Source organism: Ranitomeya imitator, chromosome 3 (genome assembly GCF_032444005.1).
Source record: "Ranitomeya imitator isolate aRanImi1 chromosome 3, aRanImi1.pri, whole genome shotgun sequence".
NCBI classification, from domain to species: Eukaryota; Metazoa; Chordata; class Amphibia; order Anura; family Dendrobatidae; genus Ranitomeya; species Ranitomeya imitator.
This window is the reverse complement of record NC_091284.1, coordinates 653256539-653280393: the sequence shown is the minus strand read 5'-3', so window position 1 is coordinate 653280393 and position 23855 is coordinate 653256539. Positions and strand designations below refer to the sequence as shown.

General features: G+C 43.6%; 1 protein-coding gene across 1 annotated transcript in view; it reads left to right on the top strand.

Moving 5' to 3' along the window:
* Positions 1 to 23855, top strand: part of EPSTI1 (epithelial stromal interaction 1) — a 161998-nt gene that overhangs the window by 123760 nt on the left and 14383 nt on the right. The window contains exon 7 of the mRNA XM_069758227.1: positions 13009 to 13082. The gene's annotated coding sequence lies outside the window, so the exon portion shown is untranslated. The remainder of the gene's footprint in view (positions 1 to 13008; positions 13083 to 23855) is intronic.

The window sequence follows — 23855 nt, the reverse complement described above, 5'->3', positions numbered from 1 at the left end:
TCCCCAGGTTGCCTTTCCTGAGCTTCGATCTTCCGGCTCTCGTTTAGTAGTTGTTGGAAACTACGCTGCATTAGGCCTACAAATTGGGTATGGGGTGTAGAGAGATGGTGTGTTCCACTGTAGAGAGATGGTGTGTTCCACTCCAAGGTGTTCCCCAGGTTTCCTCTCCATTGCTTCGATCTTCCGGCTCTCGTTTAGTAGTTGTTGGAAACTACGCTGCATTAGACCTACAAATTGGGTATGGGGTGTAGAGAGATGGTGTGTTACACTCCAAGGTGTTCCCCAGGTTTCCTCTCCATTGCTTCGATCTTCCGGCTCTCGTTTAGTAGTTGTTGGAAACTACGCTGCATTAGGCCTACAAATTGGGTATGGGGTGTAGAGAGATGGTGTGTTACACTCCAAGGTGTTCCCCAGGTTTCCTCTCCATTGCTTCGATCTTCCGGCTCTCGTTTAGTAGTTGTTGGAAACTACGCTGCATTGGGCCTACAAATTGGGTATGGGGTGTAGAGAGATGGTGTGTTCCACTCCAAGGTGTTCTCCAGGTTGCCTTTCCTGAGCTTCGATCTTCCGGCTCTCGTTTAGTAGTTGTTGGAAACTACGCTGCATTAGACCTACAAATTGGGTATGGGGTGTAGAGAGATGGTGTGTTACACTCCAAGGTGTTCCCCAGGTTTCCTCTCCATTGCTTCGATCTTCTGGCTCTCGTTTAGTAGTTGTTGGAAACTACGCTGCATTAGGCCTACAAATTGGGTATGGGGTGTAGAGAGATGGTGTGTTACACTCCAAGGTGTTCCCCAGGTTTCCTCTCCATTGCTTCGATCTTCCGGCTCTCGTTTAGTAGTTGTTGGAAACTACGCTGCATTGGGCCTACAAATTGGGTATGGGGTGTAGAGAGATGGTGTGTTCCACTCCAAGGTGTTCTCCAGGTTGCCTTTCCTGAGCTTCGATCTTCCGGCTCTCGTTTAGTAGTTGTTGGAAACTACGCTGCATTAGGCCTACAAATTGGGTATGGGGTGTAGAGAGATGGTGTGTTACACTCCAAGGTGTTCCCCAGGTTTCCTCTCCATTGCTTCGATCTTCCGGCTCTCGTTTAGTAGTTGTTGGAAACTACGCTGCATTAGGCCTACAAATTGGGTATGGGGTGTAGAGAGATGGTGTGTTCCACTGTAGAGAGATGGTGTGTTCCACTCCAAGGTGTTCCCCAGGTTTCCTCGCCAATGCTTCGATCATCATGCTCTCGTTTAGTAGTTGTTGGAAACTACGCTGCATTAGGCCTACAAATTGGGTATGGGGTGTAGAGAGATGGTGTGTTCCACTCCAAGGTGTTCTCCAGGTTGCCTTTCCTGAACTTCTATCTTCAGGCTCTCATTAAATTGTGGTTAAACGGAACAACTGCATTTGGCGTACTAGTTGGTTTGGGGCCTACTATCGGTGTCTGCCGCTCCTTGCTGTTCTCCTGGTTTCCTGTCCTGAAATTCCGTTTTCAGGCGCTCGTTAAGTACTTGTTAATGTTAGACTGCATTTGGCCTACTAGTTGGGTTGGGGCCTACTATCGGTGTCTGCCACTCCTTGCTGTTCTCCTCCACTGAACAAAGCTGTGCCGCCTGTTTACTACTGTTGCCAATTTTGAACTGCATTTCGACTACTTACTGATTTGGGCCTACTCTCTGTGTCAGCCTCTCATTCCAGTTGTCCTCCACTGCAATGCCCCCTGATTAGTCCTGTGTTACCAATTTTGAACTGCATTTAGCCCACTTTATTCTTTGGGCCTATATCTGTGTTTCCTCCTCATCCTGCCCATTGCCCAGCCAGTGATAGATGAGTCTGCTGGTACATTGACCCATAACGCAACATTTCCCGTGCACGCTACACTGCAAGATTGTGACCCTGCTGAAAGTCAGGTCCCCCTTCCCGCATACCATACCACCTTACACGGGGACAAACAGGAAGGTGCAGATGAAAGTGCAGGTTCCTTCATCAGGTGGGGGGAGGAATACTAGTTGGCGACGTCACTGGCACAGGGCCTCTCATGGTACGCAAAAGTGTTGCTGCCGGTGGGAGGCGCCCCCGCCGTGCAAACACACCGCTGTACTTTGAGGGGCCCTGTGCCAGTGCCAATGCCAACGAGTGGGCCCCCCCTGCTTGCTCAGGTTCACAGCACTTGCAAAGTTGAAATACTTACCTCTCCCTGCTCCATTGCCGTGACGTGGTCCAGATTTCCTGGGCCCACTAATTACTTGAACCAGCCCTACCCACCACAACTTTAGCCAAATGACCCCCAATTTCAAATGCCTTCCAATTATTATAAGGTAAATTACGCTTGACAAGCTTCATTAAGAAGAATGGATGGTTTTGACATTAAAATGGGCACTCTAGGTGTTTTCCTGGCCCCCACTCACTGCCGACTATGCTGCCCCATTGACTTGCATTGGGTTTCGTGTTTCGGTCGATCCCGACTTTACGTCATAATCGGGCGATTTCACTCGACCCGACTTTTGAGATAGTCGGGTTTCGCGAAACCCGGCTCGACTCTAAAAAGGTCAAGGTCGCTCAACTCTACCTCTGACCATTAGACCTCCCTCACAATGGCGCCTCAACGATCATCTCCTGGTGGACCAATCAAACTCTCAACTTATAGAAAAGGCCTTGCAGGAATTCTTCACCAATGATTCCGCAGAAATCCCTGATGATACCCTTTGGTATGCACATATATCTGTGGCTCGTGGCCTCTTTATTAAGTTGGCTACGATAGCTAAACGGAAATATAACCTTGCCCACCAATCTGCTTTGGACGAACTAGCCCGCCTTGAATCCAGCCATAAATTGTCCCCTTCTCCACAATTGCTCTCTGATCTCACCAATTCATGCCTCCAGGTCCGGCAACTGCTTTTACATAGAGCAGAGAATGTCTTGAGGAAAGCTAAAGCCAAATTCTATTCAATGGGCGATCATGCAGGCGCCGTACTAGCCAGGCGTGTTAAAAAAAGAGAAGTTCAGTCTAAAATTCCATACCTGCTTAAATCTGACGGCTCTCGAGTGAATAACCCAATCCACATTGCTGAGGAATTTGCCTCATATTATTCCTCACTCTATAACCTCAGCTCCACCCCGAGTACCCACCAACCCTCTCAAGATTTAATAGCGGCCTTTTTGGAGAAAGCAATCTCCCCAGAGTCAGCGCAGAGCAACTGTCCCTTCTCAAGATTTAATAGCGGCCTTTTTTGAGAATGCAATCTCCCCAGAGTCAGCGCAGAGCAACTGTCCCTTCTCAATGCACCTATCATAGAGTCCGAAATCTCACATATTGTTAGAGAAGCTAAAAAGTGCTCCTCCCCAGGACTGGTTTCTCCTTTCCGTATTATGCCCAGTTTTTCCCTATTCTCTCCCCTTTTCTTTTGCGTTTGTTTAACAATTGGCTAGCGGTTGGAAGCATCACGGGTGAGGGATTGGAAGCCTCTATTGCGATCCTCCCCAAACTGGGGAAACCCATGACCTCCCCGGGGAATTTTCGCCCCGTCGCTCTCCTGAACTGTGACATCAAAATTTACGCTAAAATCTGGGCCAACAGATTATTGGATGTGCTTCCCACACTCCTACACCCTGACCAAGTTGGGTTCGTACCAGGGAGGCAGACTAGAGATGGCATGAGGCGTCTGATTGATCTGCTGTATGTGTTGGAGAGAGGGAGCCTCCCCAGTGTGTTCCTGTCACTTGATGCTGAAAAAGCGTTTGACAGGGTGCACTGGGGATATATTGAGCTCACTCTGAAAAAATTTGGCCTTGTTGGCCAAATCTCTAAAGCTATTATGGCTCTATAGACCAATCCTTGTACGTCTGTATGTTCATGTGGCTTTAAATCCCGGACATTTCCTATCTCCAATGGGACCAGCCAGGGCTGCCCTCTTTCCCCCCTCATTTTTGCTCTGATCATGGATCCGCTTGCTGCCATTGTTAGACAATGTACGGACATTAAGGGTGTATTGGTGGGGGGAATCAAGCACAAAATTGGCCTTCAAGCCGATGACGTAGTCCTAACCTGCTCCACTCCCCTCGACTCCTTGAATGCGATCATGTCCATTTTACACCAATTCTCCGCGGTTTCCTATTACAAACTTAATTTGACTAAGTTCACGATTTTTCCCTTGTTTCTCCCTGTTCCCCTCCAAATACAAATCCAAGCTAAATACCTGTTATGAAAGGTAATTCAGTACCACAATGGACATAGAGGTCAGCGCACATACAGTGACCTGACAATAACCCAAAAAACAAGAACGAGCTCTGAGACGTGGGAACTCTGTTGACCGCAATCTCTAATCCTCTCCAACCACACTAAAGGCAGCCGTGGATTGCGCCTAACGCTCCCTATGCAACTCGGCACGGCCTGAGAAACTAGCTAGCCTGAAGATAGAAAATAAGCCTACCTTGCCTCAGAGAAATACCCCAAAGGAAAAGGCAGCCCCCACATATAATGACTGTGAGTTAAGATGAAAAGACAAACGTAGAGATGAAATAGATTAAGCAAAGTGAGGCCCAACTTTCTGAACAGAGCGAGGATAGGAAAGGTAACTTTGCGGTCAACACAAAACCCTACAAAAACCACGCAAAGGGGCAAAAAGACCCTCCGTACCGAACTAACGGCACGGAGGTACACCCTCTGCATCCCAGAGCTTCCAGCAAGCAGAAAAAAACAAATTGACAAGCTGGACAGAAAAAAACAGCAAACAAATAGCAAAGAGGAACTTAGCTATGCAGAGCAGCAGGCCACAGGAACGATCCAGGAGGAAACAGGTCCAATACTAGAACATTGACTGGAGGCCAGGATCAAAGCACTAGGTGGAGTTAAATAGAGCAGCACCTAACGACTTCACCACATCACCTGAGGAAGGAAACTCAGAAGCCGCAGTACCACTTTCCTCCACCAACGGAAGCTCACAGAGAGAACCAGCCGAAGTACCACTTGTAACCACAGGAGGGAGCTCTGCCACAGAATTCACAACAGTACCCCACCTAGAGGAGGGGTCACCGAACCCTCACCAGAGCTCCCAGGACGACCAGGATGAGCCATATGAAAGGCACGAACAAGATCGGGAGCATGGACATCAGAGGCAAAGACCCAGGAATTATCTTCCTGAGCATAACCCTTCCACTTAACCAGATACTGGAGTTTCCGCCTTGAAACACGAGAATCCAAAATCTTCTCCACAATATACTCCAACTCCCCCTCCACCAAAACCGGGGCAGGAGGATCAACAGATGGAACCATAGGTGCCACGTATCTCCGCAACAATGACCTATGGAATACGTTATGTATGAAAAAAGAATCTGGAAGGGTCAGACGAAAAGACACAGGATTAAGAACCTCAGAAATCCTATACGGACCAATAAAACGAGGTTTAAACTTAGGAGAGGAAACCTTCATAGGAATATGACGAGAAGATAACCAAACCAAGTCCCCAACCCGAAGTCGGGAACCCACACAGCGTCTGCGATTAGCGAAACGTTGAGCCTTCTCCTGGGACAAAGTCAAATTGTCCACTACATGAGTCCAAATCTGCTGCAACCAGGACAGTCCGAAGACACAACCTGCCCTGAATAGAAACGAGGATGGAACCCAGAGTTGCAGAAAAACGGTGAAACCAAGGTAGCCGAGCTGGCCCGATTATTAAGGGCGAACTCAGCCAAAGGCAAAAAGGACATCCAGTCATCCTGATCAGCAGAAACAAAGCATCTCAGATATGTTTCCAAGGTCTGATTGGTTCGTTCGGTCTGGCCATTAGTCTGAGGATGGAAAGCCGAGGAAAAAGACAAGTCAAAAGGCTCGCCAAAACCTCGAAACAAACTGGGAACCTCTGTCAGAAACTATATTCTCTGGAATGCCATGTAAACGAACCACATGCTGGAAAAACAATGGCACCAAATCAGAGGAGGAAGGCAATTTAGACAAGGGAACCAAATGGACCATCTTAGAGAAGCGATCACAGACCACCCAAATGACTGACATCTTTTGAGAGACGGGAAGATCTGAAATAGATCTGAAATAAAATCCATAGAGATATGTGTCCAAGGCCTCTTCGGGACCGGCAAGGGCAAAAGCAACCCACTGGCACGAGAACAGCAGGGCTTAGCCCGAGCACAAATCCCACAGGACTGCACAAAAGTACGCACATCCCGCGACAGATATGGCCACCAAAAGGATCTAGCCACTAACTCTCTGGTACCATAGATTCCAGGATGACCAGCCAACACCGAACAATGAACCTCAGAGATAACTTTATTCGTCCACCTATCAGGGACAAACAGTTTCTCCGCTGGGCAACGATCAGGTTTATTAGCCTGAAATTTTTGCAGCACCCGCCGCAAATCAGGGGAGATGGCAGACACAATTACTCCCTCTTTGAGGATACCCGCCGGCTCAGATACACCCGGAGAGTCGGGCACAAAACTCCTAGACAGAGCATCCGCCTTCACATTTTTAGAGCCCGGAAGGTATGAAATCACAAAGTCAAAACGGGCAAAAAACAATGACCAACGAGCTTGTCTAGGATTCAACCGCTTGGCGGACTCGAGATAAGTCAAGTTCTTATGATCAGTCAAGACCACCACGCAATGCTTAGCTCCTTCAAGCCAATGACGCCACTCCTCGAATGCCCACTTCATGGCCAGCAACTCTCGATTGCCCACATCATAATTTCGATCAGCAGGCGAAAACTTCCTGGAAAAGAAGGCGCATGGTTTCATCACCGAGCAATCAGAACTTCTCTGCGACAAAACAGCCCCTGCTCCAATCTCAGAAGCATCAACCTCGACCTGGAACGGAAGCGAAACATCTGGTTGACACAACACAGGGGCAGAAGAAAAACGAAGCTTCAACTCTTGAAAAGCTTCCACCGCAGCAGAAGACCAATTGACCAAATCAGCACCTTTCTTGGTCAAATCGGTCAATGGTTTAGCAATACTAGAAAAATTGCAGATGAAGCGACGATAAAAATTAGCAAAGCCCAGGAACTTTTGCAGACTTTTCAGAGATGTCGGCTGAGTCCAATTATGGATGGCTTGGACCTTAACAGGGTCCATCTCGATAGTAGAAGGGGAAAAGATGAACCCCAAAAATGAAACCTTCTGAACACCAAAGAGACACTTTGATCCCTTCACAAACAAAGAATTAGCACGCAGGACCTAAAACACCGTTCTGACCTGCTTCACATGAGACTCCCAATCATCCGAGAAGATCAAAATGTCATCTAAGTACACAATCAGGAATTTATCCAGGTACTCTCGGAAGATGTCATGCATAAAGGACTGAAACACTGATGGAGCATTGGCAAGTCCAAATGGCATTACTAGATACTCAAAATGGCCTTCGGGCGTATTAAATGCAGTTTTCCACTCATCGCCTCGCTTAATACGCACAAGATTATACGCACCACGAAGATCTATCTTGGTGATCCAACTAGCCCCCTTAATCCGAGCAAACAAATCAGATAACAATGGCAAGGGGTACTGAAATTTAACCGTGATCTTATTTAGAAGGCGGTAATCTATACAAGGTCTCAGTGAACCATCCTTCTTGGCTACAAAAAAGAACCCTGCTCCTAATGGCGACGATGACGGGCGAATATGCCCCTTCTCCAAAGACTCCTTCACATAACTCCGCATAGCGGCGTGCTCAGGCACAGATAAATTAAACAGTCGACCTTTTGGGAATTTACTACCAGGAATCATATCGATAGCACAATCACAATCCCTATGCGGAGGTAGGGTATCGGACTTGGGCTCATCAAATAAATCCCGGTAATCAGACAAGAACTCAGGAACCTCAGAAGGGGTGGATGACGAAATAGTCAGAAATGGGGCATCACCATGTACCCCCTGACAACCCCAGCTGGACACAGACATGGATTTCCAATTTAATACTGGATTATGGACTTGTAGCCATGGCAACCCCAACACGACCACATCATGCAGATTATGCAACACCAAAAAGCGAATAACCTCCTGATGTGCAGGAGCCATGCACATGGTCAGCTGGGTCCAGTACTGAGGCTTATTCTTGGCCAAAGGCATAGCATCAATTCCTCTCAATGGAATAGGACACTGCAAGGGCTCCAAGAAAAACCCACAATGCCTAGCATACTCCAAGTCCATCAAATTCAGAGCAGTGCCTCAGTCCACAAATGCCATGACAGAATACGATGACAAAGAGCAGATCAAGGTAACAGACAGAAGAAATTTTGACTGTACCGTACCAATGGTGGCAGACCTAGCGAACCGCTTAGTGCGCTTAGGACAATCAGAGATAGCATGAGTGGAATCACCACAGTAGAAACACAGCCCATTCAGATGTCTGTGTTCTTGCCGTTCAACTCTGGTGAAAGTCCTATTGCACTGCATAGGCTCAGGTTTAAGCTCAGGTAATACCGCCAAATGGTGCACAGATTTACGCTCGCGCAAGCGTCGACCGATCTGAATGGCCAAAGACATAGACTCATTCAGACCAGCAGGCATAGGAAATCCCACCATGACATCCTTAAGGGCTTCAGAGAGACCTTTTCTGAAAATAGCTGCGAGCGCACCTTCATTCCACTGAGTGAGTACGGACCACTTTCTAAATTTCTGACAATATACCTCTATTTCATCCTGACCCTGACACAGAGCCAGCAAATTCTTCTCTGCCTGATCCACAGAATTAGGCTCATCGTACAGCAATCCGAGCGCCAGGAAAAATGCATCGATATTACTTAATGCAGGATCTCCTGACGCAAGAGAAAATGCCCAGTCCTGATGGTCGCCACGCAAAAAAGTAATAACGATCCTAACTTGTTGAACTGGGTCACCAGAGGAGCGAGGTTTCAAAGCCAGAAATAGTTTACAATTATTTTTGAAACTCAGAAATTTAGTTCTATCTCCAAAAAAAAAAATCAGGAATAGGAATTCTCGGTTCTAACATAGAATTCTGAACCACAAAGTCTTGAATACTTTGTACTCTTGCCGTGAGCTGATCCACACATGAAGACAGACCTTTAATGTCCATTGCTACACCTGTGTCCTGAACCACCCAAATGTCTAGGGGAAAGAAAAGGCAAAACACAGTGCAAAGAAAAAAAAATGGTCTCAGAACTTCTTTTTTCCCTCTATTAGGAATCATTAGTACTTTTGGCCTCCAGTACTGTTATGAAAGGTAATTCAGTACCACAATGGACATAGAGGTCAGCGCACATACAGTGACCTGACAATAACCCAAAAAACAAGAACGAGCTCTGAGACGTGGGAACTCTGTTGACCGCAATCCCTAATCCTCTCCAACCACACTAAAGGCAGCCGTGGATTGCGCCTAACGCTCCCTATGCAACTCGGCACGGCCTGAGAAACTAGCTAGCCTGAAGATAGAAAATAAGCCTACCTTGCCTCAGAGAAATACCCCAAAGGAAAAGGCAGCCCCCACATATAATGACTGTGAGTTAAGATGAAAAGACAAACGTAGAGATGAAATAGATTTAGCAAAGTGAGGCCCAACTTTCTGAACAGAGCAAGGATAGGAAAGGTAACTTTGCGGTCAACCCAAAACCCTACAAAAACCACGCAAAGGGGCAAAAAGACCCTCCGTACCGAACTAACGGCACGGAGGTACACCCTCTGCGTCCCAGAGCTTCCAGCAAGCAGAAAAAAACAAATTGACAAGCTGGACAGAAAAAAACTGCAAACAAATAGCAAAGAGGAACTTAGCTATGCAGAGCAGCAGGCCACAGGAACGATCCAGGAGGAAACAGGTCCAATACTAGAACATTGACTGGAGGCCAGGATCAAAGCACTAGGTGGAGTTAAATAGAGCAGCACCTAACGACTTCACCACATCACCTGAGGAAGGAAACTCAGAAGCCGCAGTACCACTTTCCTCCACCAACGGAAGTAAAAAAAGCAATAATCAATAAATCCACTTGGATATATCCAACAAGATCCTACCAATATGCTCGGAACACAGCTCTAGTAGGAATTAAAACTTAACCTTTATTCTATACCAGGTGAAATACTAATATGACAATAACAAGAACATATAATACAACCCCCCAAAAAACTATAATGGTATTAGGTGATGTAACCTATGGGGTAAAACATCACTGTGGGTGATACCAAAAATAGAAAACAAGTGAGAACAGTGGTAGTAAATACAAAATATACTGTCCCACATATACAAGATACCTCTGGTTAGTAACACAAGCACATGAGTGCACAAAATGCCAAATCAGGTAACCCTGTGTGTATAGGTATTAGCAGGTATCAGAAAAAATAATAATAAACAGGCAGGAGGGGGATAAAGCAAATAAGGTGAGAATCATGTATAATATACATATAAAAAACAAGAACGATCTCACCAAATGCCGTGGCTCAGGTAGGTGTAGCCCATGATTTCAGACTGGAGAAATCCATAAACCAGCGCTGTAGGGAGACAATACCCTTTCAGACCCTAAAGAAGGCTAACTGTGACCTACGTGCCCGAGCTCCCGCCCTTACAAGGGCAGTCCACAACTACCCCTGAGCAATATCATGCCCTGCACTCTCCCTACTGTCCCGACGCGTTTCTTTGCAGGCGGAATAATCAGGGGACCAGCCTGCCTGGGAGCTAAAGTGCATAGATGCTATAACAAAGGACAAAGAGACCTGCCACCCTCCATGTTAGACTGAGGAGACAACCAACGGAAGCTCACAGAGAGAACCAGCCGAAGTACCACTTGTGACCACAGGAGGGAGCTCTGCCACAGAATTCACAACAAATACCCCTTCATTTGGTCCCCCCTTGGATTCATCTACCTGGGCATCTGGATAACTAAGTTAGCTGATATCGTCCGTTCTAATTGTGAGGCAACCTCTCAGATATTAAAAAAGGCATAGATCAATTTTCTAGCTCTCCTCTTTCGTGGATGGCAAGAATACAAACATCTAAAATGTTAATCCTCCCTAAAATTATATACCTATTCAGATGCCTCCCCTTATCCTTCCCCTCTAAATACATAGCAGCCTTCCAATTGCTTATTGACCGCTTTATCTGGAATAAGAAACCCCACAGAATTAAACGCCAAATTATGTCTTTGCCATATGCGAGGGGCGGGTTGGGGACTCCTAGGGTTCAGGCCTACCATAGGGCCGCAATCTTGGAACCTCTTAAATTATGGTGGGAAGGGGACTCTCTCCTCCTTTGGTTTTTAATTGAGTCGCATTATGCCCCCAGAAACTCTCTTAAACTCCTGTTAGAGCTTCAGTTGCTCCGTGTCTCCTCATGTGGTCCTTCCCTTCGATCAATTAGATCTGCTTCAAAACTTTGGGCTGGTCTGTGCCCCACTCACTTCCCATTTCTGTACGATTATGTCTCTTTGCAAGCTTTAAAATATGCTATTGATAATATTTCCTTGTCCTCCTGGAGAGTGTGTGGGATGCACCGGGTGGCTGATCTCTGTGGCTCAGCTGCTCTGTTTTCATTTTCAGACCTAGTTAACCGCTACTCCTTATCTAACAAGGATTTACTTCAATATCTACAAGTGCGTAGCTTCCTGAGGACTCATCAACTATTTGGTGCACCTATGCCCCCAACAGATAACCTGGCTCAACGATTTTTCAGACCATGCACCATAGTTCCTCATGGTACTTCCATCTTATATAAGGCTCTGTTGACTCATGCTGTAGCGGACAAACTTCCTTTTACTGTATGTCCACTTGGGAGTCCTCTCTCTCCTTCGAGGCTTCTCTGGCAGATTGGCATAACGCTATGATACACCCCTCTAAATTTTCCTTGTGCCTTGGTCATCTGGAGCAGACAAAAAAGATTCAGCTTCAGTGGTACATCACTCCTGTCCGGTTGGCTAAATTCCATCTCTCCTCCTCCCCTTTATGCTGGAAGAAGTGCAACGTCACTGGATCCCTTGCCCATGTTTGGTGGACTTGTCCGCGCATCCAAGTTTTCTGGCGCCAGGTCGAAGCTAATTTTGCTGATGAGACCCACCTTCCCTTCATATTAATTGGCCCCCTGGAAGTATTGGGTATTTCTTTACTGGATTTCCCTCCTCCTCTTCAGCCTGTGATCACGAACATCCTTATCGCAGCTAGACAATGCATTGCTAAGTACTGGAAGTCGCCTAATGTTCCTTTCAGGAAGGAACTTACTGCCAAAGTCAACCTCCATTTTAGTTATGAAGCAACTATGGCTGATTGCCTCTCTAAAAAGAATAAAGTCCTTTTTTGGTGGGATCCTTGGATTGCGTCGTCCTTTGCATCTCCTAATGTCCTGTCTCATTGTTATTAGAGTTGTGTCTGTTCTCTTGTGTTATTCCATTTGTTCATGCCTCTGTGGATGTAATCTTGTGGACAATCCATTTTATGACCCTCCATTCTTCCCTCTTCCACCCTCCCTCTCCCTTCCCTCCCCCCCTCCCTCGCCCTTCCCCCCCAGTTGGGGATGTTCCTGTTTATATGTTTTTTGACTCAATAAAAAGTTTGAATGGTTAAAAAAAAAAAGAAGAGGACATCATTGTAAGAAGATGGGAGGCCCCGGACCAGACTGCGACGCCCATCGTACCGGGGCCGCCCCTGGGTGAGTACAATCTAACCTCTTTTTCTCATCTTTCAGGATCCTTCGGGGGCTTATCTACAGCATTCCAGAATGCTGTAGATAAGCCCCTGATGCTGGTGGGCTTAGCTCATCTTCGATTTTGGGGGTGACAGGTTCCCTTTAAGCACATATTGATGATACAAGTCTGTTGAACAGAGGGCACGGTTTCATTCATACCTACATTTCTAATTTCATACTGAACAACTTTACATGCTGAAACTCAAATTTTGATACACCTTTAATACCGTTTTGATGATAAACTATATTTATTCTCAGTTGTGACCATTCTACCAAATATAAAATTAGCTACTTGTTTTCTGTACCTTTTTGTACTGTTATCTTGTATGTTATTCTGCTTCACAGCATAGCCAGAGTAAATAAGAAAAGGTTTCTTGTTTTGCTTTTTTCAGGCTGAAAAACTGGAAGAAAATAGACAAAAACAGGATTTGGCGAGAAAGCACAAATGGCATGAAGACAGACAAAAGTAAATTATCTCTTTCTATAATAAATATACACTGCGTTCAGAATTATTAGGCAAATTGTATTTTGGATCACATGATACAAGCTGTTCAGGCTTGAGAGCCAACTACAAATTAAGTAAATCAGGTGATGTGCATCTCTGTAATGAGGATAGGTGTTGTCTAATGACATCAAAACCCTCTATAAGGTGTGCTTAATTATTAGGCAACTTCCTTTCCTTTGGCAAAATGGGTCAGAAGAGAGATTTGACGGGATCTCATCAAGCGTTTCATGGCAAATAGCCAACAGGGTCGCAAGAAGCGTGTTGGGCAAAAAAGGCGCAAAATAACTGCCATGAATTGAGGAAAATCAAGCATGAAGCTGCCAAGATGCAATTTGCCACCAGTTGTGCCATATTTCAGAGCTGCAATATTACTAGAGTAACAAAAAGCACAAGGTGTGCGATACTCAGGGACATGGCCAAGGTAAGGAAGGCTGAAAAATGACCACCTTTGAACAAGAAACATAAGATAAAATGTCAAGACTGGGCCAAGAAATATCTTAAGACTGACTTTTCAAAGGTTTTATGGACTGATGAAATGAGAGTGACTCTTGATGGGCCAGATGGATGGGCCAGAGGCTGGATTAGTAAAGGGCAGAGAGCTCCACTCCAACTAAGACGCCAGCAAGGTGGAGGTGGGGTATTGGTGTGGGTTGGTATCATCAAAGATGAACTTGTGGGACCTTTTCGGGTTAAGGATGGAGTGAAGCTCATCTCCCAGACCTACTGCCAGTTTCTGGAAGACAACTTCTTCAAGCAGTGGTACAGAAAGAAGTCGGTATCGTTGAAGAAAAACATGATTTTCATGCAGGACAATGCTCCATCACATGCCACCATCTACTCCACAGCGTGGCTGGCCAGTAAAGGTCTCAAAGAAGAAAAAATAATGATATGGTCCCCTTGTTCACCTGATCTGAACCCCATAGAGAACCTGTGATCCCTCATAAAATGTGAGCTCTACAGGGAGGGAAAACAGTACACCTCTCAGAACAGTGTCTGGGAGGCTGTGGTGGCTGCTGCGCGCAATGTTGATCATAAACAGATCAAGCAACTGACAGAATCTATGGATGAAGTCTGTTAGAGTCATCATAAAGAAAGGTGGCTATATTGGTCACTAAGGGTACTTTCACACTAGCGTTTTTTTAAATCCGTTACAATGCGTCGTTTTGCAGAAAAAACGCATCCTGCAAAAGTGCTTGCAGGATGCGTTTTTTCCCCATAGACTTCTATTGACGATGCATTTGCGACGGATTGCCACACTTCGCATCCGTCTTGCGACGGATGCGTCGTGCTTTGGCGGACCGTCGGGAGAAAAAAACCCTACATGTAACGTTTTTTTCTCCTGACGGACCGCTTTTTCCGACCACGCATGCGCGGCCGGAACTCCGCCCCCACCTCCCCGCACCTTACAATGGGGCAGCGGATGCGCCAGAAAAATGCATCCGCTGCACCCATTGTGCAATGCAGCAAACGCTAGCATCGGAATCTCTCCCCGACGCATTGCGACGGGGAGATTTCGACGCTAGTGTGAAAGAAGCCTAATTTTGGGGGGTTTTGTTTTTGCATGTCAGAAATGTTTATTTCTAAATTTTGTGCAGTTATATTGGTTTACCTGGTGAAAATAAACAAGTGAGATGGGAATATATTTGTTTTTTTTATTAAGTTGCCTAATAATTCTGCACAGTAATAGTTACCTGCACAAACAGATATCCTCCTAAGATAGCCAAATCTAAAAAAAACCACTCCAACTTCTAAAAATATTAAGCTTTGATATTTATGAGTCTTTTGGGTTGATTGAGAACATAGTTGTTGATCAATAATAAAAATAATCCTCTAAAATACATCTTGCCTATTAATTCTGCATGCAGTGTATACATATATGATGTATATTCATACATCTCCCCCTCTATATATACTGTATGTATATGTGTGCTATGTGTGTGTGTATATGTATGTATATATATATATGTATATATTTATATAATATATATATATATATGTATATATATATACAGTTTATATATACATACACACACATCCTGGGATTGCTTAAAAAGCAGGCAATCCCCGCATGTGTTTTGGCTGTCTAAGGGTGGAGTCACACTAGAGAGGAATAAGGACGAGTGCTATGCGATAAAAAAATCACATAGCACTTGGACCAGTATTCATCTATGGGGCAGCTCCCATCACCGTTTTTTTTGCTCGGCCGTATTGTACGTGCGAGTGAAATCGCAGCATGCTGCGATTGTCACCGACACTCGGCAGAGTCTCGGCTCACTCGCACCCATATAAGCCTATGGGTGCGAATGAGACAACGCACATCACTCGGATATCATCTGAGTGCTGTGTGATATACTCTGACCCCGGCAATGGAGGAGATGCAGAAATTCATTTGTCTGCCTTCTACGCAGCTGTGCTCTGATCCTCTCTGTGTGAGAGGCTTGGAGCACAGACGCATGACACTCTGCTCCTTCTCACAGCAGAGAAGGAGCCGAGAGTCATTAGCATATCGCATCTGATGCAATATGGTAGTGTGACTCCAGTCTAAGAGGCTCATAACATGCAGCCGCAGAAACTTGAACATATTATCTGAGCACTCCCAAGATACTCGGATAACACCCGAGCGGTAACACATTTTCTGAGCACGTTCGTGCATCAATAATAGTGACGTTATTTGTTTTTCAGCATTTCCCTTTAAATATTGTATTATGTTGGCTTTGATAGCTGGGTTAAGCAACAAAACTTACTTTGAAGGTGTTAATTGTGCAATTATACTTTTAATTCTGCTTGATTGCTACCAGGAGCAGCTGTCACTGATTTACTTGAGCTGTTCAATAAAGCATAAACTAATTTGTTCTCCTCACTGCTTATCAAATTGTCATGAAATATAAAAAGAAAGTACAGTCAAGTCGAATAATACAGCTTCGGTCCATCTATGCAACACTGGAACAATGGTGTGAGTTTACAAATAGTATGCAAATACAATGCCGTACTACATTTTCTACCCAACTATGTAGCTTTACTCAAATTATGTCAAATTTTGTTACATGCTGAAGAGCAGGCTCTGACTGGCCCATAGGTAAATCCCATGTTGATCCCTGTGGAGGATTAAGCTACTTTAAGCTACTTACAACATGAGCAGCAATTGACCCAATACATTTACAATATGTACAGACAAATGCAGCATCTCACCAGCTAACTAGCTGTTTATTATATAGAAGCACAGGGAAATTTATGAAAGGTGGGAATGTAATATTTGCATGTAGCTGGTGGGCCCAGGTCCCCCCGGTCCAAGAGTTCTGTGGAGTATTCAATTTCTGATGATCAATGTTCTGTAGAGTACCCAGCTCTTGGTGACCAACAACTTAGATCATGCTCAGGTCTTGGTGACAAATATCATAGATCATGCTCAGCTCTTGGTGACCAATATCTTCGATCATGCTCAGCTCTTGGTAACCAATATCTTTAATCATGGTCAGCTCTTGGTAACCAATATCTTCGATCTTGCTCAGGTCTTGGTGACCAATTTCATAGATTATGCTCAAGTCCTTTTGACTAATATCATAGATCATGCTCAACTCCTGCTTACCAATATCATAGATCATACACAGCTCTTGGTGATCCAATATCATAGATCATGCTCAAGTCTTGGTGACCAATATCATAGATCATACTTAGTTCCTGGTTCCCATAGCTTATAAAGCATTAATCTTTAAATGTCCATTATTATAGACTGTGTTTGTTTCCTGGTGACAGTTATTATGTAGAATAATATATACTTAGCTTGTGGAGACCATATTAATTGATTTCCTTTTTATTCTGTTTATGAGTTTAATTTAAAAAAAATTTTGCAGCTCCTGGTGACCATTTTTATAGATTGTATTTGGTTTCTGGTCACCAGGTTTATATAAAATAAAATACTCAGCTCCTTGTGTGCACTATTATAGATAACTGTACATTTCAGGTGACCAGTAGCATATACAGTATAATAGAGTACTCAGTTCCTGGTGAGCGCTATGATGGATTGCATTTGGATTATGTGTTGGGGGCTGTGGGAGCAATACTGAGTAGCGGGATCATCGTTGTGTGTGGGGGTAATCATACACTGCTGGGGGATGTGGGGGGGACAACATTCTGTGTTTCGAGGCTGTGGGAGCTAATACTTTGGGGGGTCATTCTGTGTTGGTGGGCTGTGGGGGCATCATACAGTGTTGAAGGTGTTATGGGGGCCATAATTGGGTTGGGGGGCTGTGGAGGATCATACTATGGGGGTCATCATTCTGTATTTGAGTGCTGTGGCGCACCATACTGTATTGGGGGACTATAGGGGCTATGAGACCATCATACTGTTTGGGGGCTGTCATTTTGTGTTGGAGGGCTGTGGAGAAACATACTGTGATGGGCATCATGATGTTTGGGGGACTGGGTGGACATTTATACTTTGTGGGAGCCATCACACTGTGCTTGGTATAATACAGAAATAAACACTTGAAATAGATCACTCTGTTTGTAATGACTCTATATAATATATGACTTTCACTTTTTGTATAGAAGAACTGAAATAAATTAACTTTTTGATGCTATTCTAATTTAGTGAGAAGCGCTTGTACATTGAAGTCCAATCTATCAAAATATAAAAATATTTAACATGATCTGTCAACATTGTAACCAGAAAAAAATTTAAAAACCACCAAAATTGAGTTTTTTTGGCACCCCAATATCAGAAAAAGTGCTGTGAGAAGCGATTAAAATGTCATATGTTTCCCAAAGCGGTATCCATAAAAACCTTGTCTCGCCCTTCAAAATAATAAGAGATAGATATTATATATATAAGCAAATGATGAAAAATGGAATTCAGCATGGAAGAACATTCCTCAGACATCCACTAATAACCTCATTGATAGGGCAAGGTGTTCAAGTAGGTGGATTTTTGCACAAGGTGCTCATACTTGATTTTGAATAAATCAAGATGTTTTGAAAATTTGGTTTCCACCTTTACCTCATATTATTTACATGTCTATCGATCCTGCAATTTCCATAATTTCACGACTTTTGCTTCTTGTGCTGCAATTACAATATTGAGGAGTGTATATTGGAACAAATGTAATGTTGGTCACATCTGTAGGTTATATTTTCTACTAAACCTTTCCATTTGTGCTGGCAGATGAGGAATGGGACTTAGCCAGTGGGGAAGGCTTAGCCTTATTTGTCAGCTGGCAAAAGGGAACATCCAGCATCAAATGTTGTTAAAATCTTGACCTGGCTTTATTAGATCGCCATACACATGATCTAGATAAAGACAAACTAGTAGTTCACATCATCTGGTGTGTTTCGGATCATAGGTGATCCTCCGTCATGGGAACTCTTGGATCCCTGGTTTTGTGTTCTGTGTACTTTCAGGTTGGTGAGTGAGCTGGACTTTTGTTTTCATTACTTGTCAGCTGTTGCAGTGTTCTCAAGCCTTTTTTTGTAGTTAGACAGATTTGTTAGAAGGAGGAGAAGGGAAATGGATAATCTCCTTGGAAATCTATGAAAAAAATTCTCTATATATTCCTCACGTTTTTAGTATAATGTACATAATATTGAAACAAAGAAGGATTTATTCAAAGGTTATATTTTGCTAATTTTTTTATAAATAAAAGCCATAATAGGAAGCACTAGATGTTAGGTGTCGAGTTCCAGCCGCTGCACAAGGGGTATCTCGAGCCACCTCCGCTGCGGTCTCCCACTCTTCTCCAGCCGCAGTTGAGCCTGCTCAGCGGAGACGTCGGTCCCAGCATTTGGCTCAGGCATATACTGTGCACTTTGTTACTGCTGATCTTCCAGGCTCAGCCATTGTAACCAGCACTGTTCTGCGGCGAGCAGATGCTTCTGGGACTAAGTCCTACTTTTCCGCTACTGAGCATGCCCAGGGGATGACCTCTCATTGGAGGTCAGGGGTCACATGCTCAGGTCCTAAAGTGGTTCCTATTGGACCATTAGGAAGGTCCTAGAGAGCTTTCTCTATGAAAGGTTTGCATGGCCGCACGGCCATGCACTAGTATCAACTTATGTTTATGAGCTTAGGTAACTTGTGGTCTGTGCCACTAGAATTCCGGCACCTCTGGAGAGGAGTTGTTTGTGTGCTATGCTGACTGTATGAGCACTGTATGCTACCTGTTCTGTTAGTTAGCTGTGATCCTCTGTGAGGTTAACAGGGCACAGCGTTATCCTAATCCCGGCGACTATATAGACTGGGTGACTGAACCTGTGTCTATTCAGGCGTTGTACCGTCATATAGTGCCGCCATATACTAGCGGCAGGTTGCACTCCTGCACGGTGGACCCCGGGCTGTGAACCCACCTATATTATCTCAATATTTACTCGGTGCATTCCGCCAGCCCTAACACTAGAAATGCTGATACCTTTTATTTTAGTAGATGTATTTGAACCAAGCACACAAAAGATTTCCATAGTTCTATTAGTTTGTTATGCTTTCTGCAATATGCATATTATTTATTTATTGACCTTGCTGATGTGCAGAACACTGTCATTGTAGAGCTATGACTTGACAGCTAAATGTGTTGCATAATTAGTAACACTTTAGCATAATATCCAGGCACAGCTTGCAGCTAAGCTAATAGATTTACGCATACAAAATTCTGTCCCGCGTTGGCAGACCTTGGATCACTATCGCTGCCATGATGATATATTAACTAATCTTGAATATACTGTTCTCAATGCAAATATTCTTCAAAGGATATATTTCAAAACGTTTAGGATTACTTCTAAAATTATTCTAAACAGTATTGCCTTTAAGAAAGACAAGAAATTGTGATCATTTTAAAGAACACCTGCTCCTCTTATTAAAGGAAATTCTACCTCGTACAACGCATGCAAAATAGGAAATCTAAGATTAGTTTATAGCTGTACTTTATGGAGACCCCATTACCTGGTGCTTAAATTATGCAGGTAGTTGGTAACCTTTTGAGGTTACTTAATGCACTGCACGTGATTAGAAATAGGGAGAAACCTGTCAAGTTGAGAGATGCAGGGCAGGGAAAAGCTGCCAAAGACCTGCCTAAGAGTAGTCATCTGAGACACAGACTCCAGCTGTCTTTTCAAAGTATGTTTTCTTGGAAACACCACAGCATTTCAGGGTAAAACAAACATGGTTCCAATAACTCAGCCAGTGCCAGATTCATGCTGGCCATGGTTTTGGCAACATGAATCGAATCTGATCTCATGTCACTTTTTCTTCAGCTCATAACAAAAAAAATACGTAATGCTTGTCTCATGGAATGGTGCTGATCATATGTTGAAGCTGTGAAAGAAAATGAAGAGGTTGCTCACACTGTTGTCCACACGGTCTTTCTATCTAATACCTGAGCTATCAGAGATGCTGCTCACACTGCTGCTACTCTGTGCCTGATCTAATAATGGACATACCAAGTTAGCTGAGCAATTTAGGTGACCTGGAGATAATTATCATGTAATATAGAAATATGACATGTAGGTAACAGCAGCCACTCAGCTTCCAGAAAGACAGAGTCGATAGCAGTATGAGCAGCCTCTTCTTACCTTATCTCCCATGGTATCTCCAGTATCAGACACAGGGTGAACAGCAGTGTAACATAGTAACATAGCTAGCAAGGTTAAAAAAAGACATTTGTCCATCCAGTTCAGCCTATAATCCATCAGAATAAATCCCCAGATCTACATCCTTCTAAAAACCTAATAACTGTAAGATAAAATATTGTTGCGGTCCAGGAAGACATCCAGGCCTCTCTTGAACCCCTTGACTGAGTTCGCCATCACCACATCCTCAGGCAAGGAACTCCAGATTGTCACTGCCCTACCAGTAAAGAATTCTCTTCTATGTTGGTAGGAAAACCTTTTCTCCTCCAGACGCAGAGAATACCCACTTGTGACCATCACCTTCCTTGGTATAAACAGATCCTTGGAGAGATATTTGTATTGTCACCTTATATACTTATACATGGTTATTAGATTGCCCCTCAGTCTTTTTTCTTAACTAAATAATCCTAATTTTACTAATCTCTCTGGGTATTGTAGTTCCCCCATCCCCTTTATTAATTTCTTTGCCCTCCTTTGTGCTTGCTCTAGTTCCATTATATTTCCTCCTGAGCACCGGTGCCCAAAACTGTACCCAGTACTCCATGTGCGGTCTAACCAGGGATATGTACAGAGGCAGTATAATGCTCTCATCATGTGTATCCAGGCCTCTTTTAATGCACCCCATGATCATGTTTGCCTTGGCAGCCTCTGCCTGGCACTGGCTGCTCCAGGTAAGTTTATAATTAACTAGGATCCTCAAGTCCTTCTCCAAATCAGATTTACCCAGTGGTTTCCCGTTTAGTGTGTAATGGTGATATTGATTCCTTCTTCCCATGTGTAAAACCTTACATTTATCATTGTTAAGCCACATCTGCCACCTCTCGGTCCAAGTTTCCAACTTATCCAGATCAATTTGTAGCAGAATACTATCTTCTCTTGTATTGACTGCTTTACATAGTTTTGTATCACCTGCAAATATCGATATTTTACTATGTAAACCTTCTACCAGATCATTAATGAATATGTTGAAGAGAACAGGTCCCAATACTGACCCCTGCGGTACCCCACTGGTCACAGCGACCCAGTTAGAGAATATACCATTTATAACCACCCTCTGCCTTCTATCACTAAGCCAGTTACTTACCCATTTGCACACATTTTCCCCCAGACCCAGCATTCTCATTTTGTGTACCAACCTCTTATGTGGCATGGTATCAAGCACTTTAGAAAAATCAAGCTATACCACGTCCAATGACTCACCGTGGTCCAGCCTATAGCTTACCTCTTCATAAAAACTGATTAGATTGGTTTGACAGGAGCGATTCCTCATAAACCCATGCTGATATGGAGTTAAACAGTTATTCTCATTCAGATAATCCAGAATAACATCCCTCAGAAACCCTTCAAATATTTTACCAACAATAGAGGTTAGACTTACTAGCCTATAATTTCCAGGTTCATTTTTAGAGCCCTTTTTGAATATTGGCACCACATTTGCTGTGCGCCAGTCCTGTGGAACAGACCCCGTCACTATAGAGTCCCTAAATATAAAAAATAATGGTTTGTCTATTACATTACTTAGTTCTCTTAGTACTCGTGGGTGTATGCCATCTGGACCTGGAGATTTATCTATTTTAATCTTACTTAGCTGGTTTCACACCTCTTCTTGGGTTAGATTGGTGACCTATAATATAGGGTTTTCTTTGTCTCTCGGCATTTCACGTAGCATTTTATTTTCTCCTGTGTATACCGTGGAGAAGAATGTGTTTAATATATTAGCTTTTTCCTCGTCATCTACAACCATTCTTTCCTCACTATTTTTTAAGGGGCCTACATTTTCAGTTTTTATTCTTTTACTATTGATATAGTTGAAGAACAGTTTGGGATTAGTTTTACTCTCCTTAGCAATGTGCTTCTCTGTTTCCTTTTTGGCAGCTTTAATTAGTTTTTTAGATAAAGTATTTTTCTCCCTATAGTTTTTTAGAGCTTCAATGGTGCCATCCTGCTTTAGTAGTGCAAATGCTTTCTTTTTACTGTTAATTGCCTGTCTTATTTCTTTGTTTAGCCACATTGGGTTTTTCCTATTTCTTGTCCTTTTACTCCCACAAGGTATAAACCGCTTACAGTGCCTTTTTAGGATGTTCTGAAACATTTCCCATTTATTCCCAGTGTGTATTTTTCCCATTGTCAGCAGCCTCTTCTTAACTTCATACCCGTGAAGTATCCAGTATAACAATTGCTATGAGCGTATACATGTATTGGCACCTTAAATCTGTGTTTAGTTGTCTGGGCCTAGAGACAATTGGACTGATATGATGCATATCAAATTTGTGTCAAATTCTATGAAATTCATAAGTCCTGGCGAATTTGAACAATTTGCAATTAACATTGCAGAAAATTGCATCAGCCATAGAAGACTCATGTGACTTCAGGCATGACCACGTGGGTATCACCGTAATAATTTCTAGCTATCTCATCACAAGGTATAGCAAAATCAATCAGTAGGTACTATGATTAGCCTCTATACAATGTCAAGTGCAGGAGCGGCACTGGTCTCTGCTCTCCTTACAATGTGTACTGACAGTGCACTCTCTTACTGGCTTGTCACTTCTCATCACAGCCGGAAAGAGAGTGCATTGTCACTGTGCACTGAGATAAATAATGCACAGTGACAAGATTCTACTGAGCATCCATCAGAATTGACAACAACTGCATGCTCATTAGAGCAGGGACTAGTCCAGCCCCTGAAATAGAAATCACTAATGACGCTTGGTTTCAGGGTGGGGACAGAGGCTATGGCAGTGATCGCAGCCTCTACCCCCGGATGACAACTCATTTGAGTATACCAGCATGCATTGAGATTCTCAAATTAAGTGTCATCACACAGGAAGTAGTAAAAGGAGTAAATAAAGCAGTTAGAGTAGAGAGGGAAGGGTAGGGAATTTTTAATTAAAAGTATATTAGAAAAAAAACATTAGATTATGAGATTAAATTTATAAACATTTAGGATTAAATTACATTTTAGTTTCGAACCACCAATTTAAATTATGTATTTGCTTACGCTTTTGATATTTCTTATCGCATTTGAGTAAAATTATTATATATATGTAAAATTTCTGCCATGAGGCTCTTGTCTTGATGTTCATTTAAAAGATTTGCAATTACTCACACAAAAATGTA